We start from the raw sequence: 2,784 nt of genomic DNA on the forward strand, positions 1-2,784 counted from the left end.
CGCATAATCTATGCATAATTGCGCATAAGCATGCGCTTTGGTCAGTAAAGCGCAAGGCGATGGCAAAACGCACAATTAACGCCTAGCACTTTTTTGAACTATGATAGCAATGGAATCTTAAATTAGAACAGTTGTTCTTCAGGTTTAGGCACTTGTTCTACATGAACAGAGTACAGTAAGATGCAAGAATATAATACTTAAAAATAGAAAATGAGCTCATAGACCTTACCACATTCTTGGTTCGGGACCAGTACAGAACAAGGCGTTCCTAGTCATAGTCCAGTAAATGTGTCTCAAGACAACGTAAGAGAATTTGATGAGTTTCTTTGCCGGTGAAGTACGTTTTCTTCAGGTAATTCGGATACTGACACCAAGCATTCTTGAACATAGCAGAGGTATTAGCACAGGTTACCTCATCCTGAGTTTCCAAATCGGTCCTTCTCTATAGAGAAAAATGGGAAAATTTGTTGTATTATAACCATCATGGAGGTAGGATGTATGGGACGAAGCAAAGTAATTGCCATGAATAACATTACTTACACATAACTCCTGGACAAACACCTGCAATTGGCATTTTCCTTCATCTTTAGTATAATATTTCCAAGATGGGAAGATACGCACATACGATTTAACAACATCAAATGCGATAGATGCTAAACTACGACTAGCTGGTTGTGCTTCCTCCACAGGAATAGGCGTACTAACTGGTGGAGTTGGGGTTCGCCGTGATAGTACTGGCCCTTTGGGCACTGGAGCTGCCTTACTAACTGCTCTTGTTTGGGAGCTCTGTGGTGGAGATGGTGTCGTGTCAACAGGAACTGGGTTACTATCGGTTGGGGTTAGATTGGGTGAAGCTGGTTCTCTATCCATCGCAGTAGGGGTACAATCTGCGAGAGTTTGGGTTATGTGTGGTAGGGCTGGTTCTTGTGCATGTACAACCGGGGTGCTATCTCCACCAAGAGGTAGCACTGTTTTATTTGAAGACCGTGCTTTTAGTCCGCTAGATACTGGCATCACCCGCTCCAATTCAAATGGCTGATAAACAGGAAACATAGTTGAATGTACAGACATTGTATAAGAGACAGATGCAATAAATAGTGTGGAAAAAAGAGGGCATGAAATAGTTGACATGTATATTGTTTAACTAAAACGGATAGCATGACATAATTTCACATATATGATGTCTATCTAAACTGGATAGCATAGCATAACATAATTCAAAGATATGATGATTAACTAAACAGGATCGCATGACATAATTCACCTAGATGTTATCTAAGTAATCAGGATCGCGTCATTTAATTCACATATGTAATTTATATGCTAAACAGAGGGCATTCGATATGATGTCTGAAGTAAGAACATGATGTTGAATATTATGTATATGATGTCTAAACTATGCAATGCAAGACACCGTATGCATGATATGAGCAGTATAACCGTGCCAAGTTAGAGCATACACCTCAGTGGGGGAATAGGACTGGTCATCTGTCTCTGAATCCATCTCTGAGGAGCTATCGAGACCCAACAAGAGATCTGCTTCGACAGGTAGCATTGTCTGCTCTGAAGGCCTTGTTTTCACTCCAGATTTTTCCATCTCCCACCCAAATGGCTGATTCACAGGAAGAGTAGTTTAATGTACAAACATTATCGACAAATGGAAATGTAATGAAGAAAAGGATGGGCAAGATATCATTCAAATATATGATGCCTGGTTAAACAAGATGGCATTGCACATTTCACATATATTATGGCTAGCTAAAAGACATGAGACTGCATAATTCCCATATATGATATAGAAACTAAACAGGTGGCATTACAGAACATGTCTAAACTAAGCAGATGACATATATGATGTCAAAAGTAGGCACTGCAAGGCAACATGTGCATGATATGACTAACATCATCATGCCAAGGTAGAGCAAACATGCACCTTGGTGGGTAAATAGGAGTGGTCAGCGGCGTCTGAATCCGCCTCAGGGCAGATATCTTCCTCTGGATTACAATCTGGAGAGGGGTGGGGAGGGTTTGCCATTGAACCCACCATGGAGTGATGTCTGCATGACATTGTATTGCCGCGCAAAACTCTTCTCTTTTTCTCTACATGTTCAGCATGACTGTGTACAATATCTGACATGCATACGAAAAAAATATGGTGAGATTATGTAAGGAGAGCATGCAGAAATTTAGAGTGATGGTAACAACCAGTGGATCAACGTTTTTCCGTTGAACCAAAATAGCCCTAATGGATCGACGTGAATGTATAGTAATAAGTGATGCAACAAGTGTACAACCTCTTTGTCGTAGCCGTGTCGACCTCAGCATCATTGGGTTGGTCGCTGAAGAAGTTGAGGCAGAGGTGGCTGTTGGAGGTGTGGAGGAAGATCTGAGGAATCTGTAGACGGCGTCCAGGGCACTGCTCTGTTGTGATGGATCGTTCTGTCATTGGAGCAGCTCCGGTGAGCCGTAAGACATCAAGGCTGAAGCAGCACAAGACAGACATCGTCAATCTCAAGTGGGATTCTAATAGCATCTCCAATAGATGATGTAAAATGGATGTAAAATTAACATCACCAAAAACCACCTGACTACAACAGATGAGGTAAAAACTGTTGACTCTAAACTTAACTGTCGAAACTGAAATTTACTGTGGAATCTGAATGCTACTGTCGAAACTGAAGGCAGTGGTAGCAGAGAGGCACTTGACATGTAGTTTAGGGAGGGCATGCAGTTCATCTTCAACCTGCACCCCCCTGAGCCGCCAGCCACCACCCGCCGAACCAC

Source organism: Triticum urartu, chromosome 3A (assembly GCF_056163025.1).
Source record: "Triticum urartu cultivar PI428250 chromosome 3A, HENAU_Tu73, whole genome shotgun sequence".
In the NCBI taxonomy this organism is placed as follows: domain Eukaryota; kingdom Viridiplantae; phylum Streptophyta; class Magnoliopsida; order Poales; family Poaceae; genus Triticum; species Triticum urartu.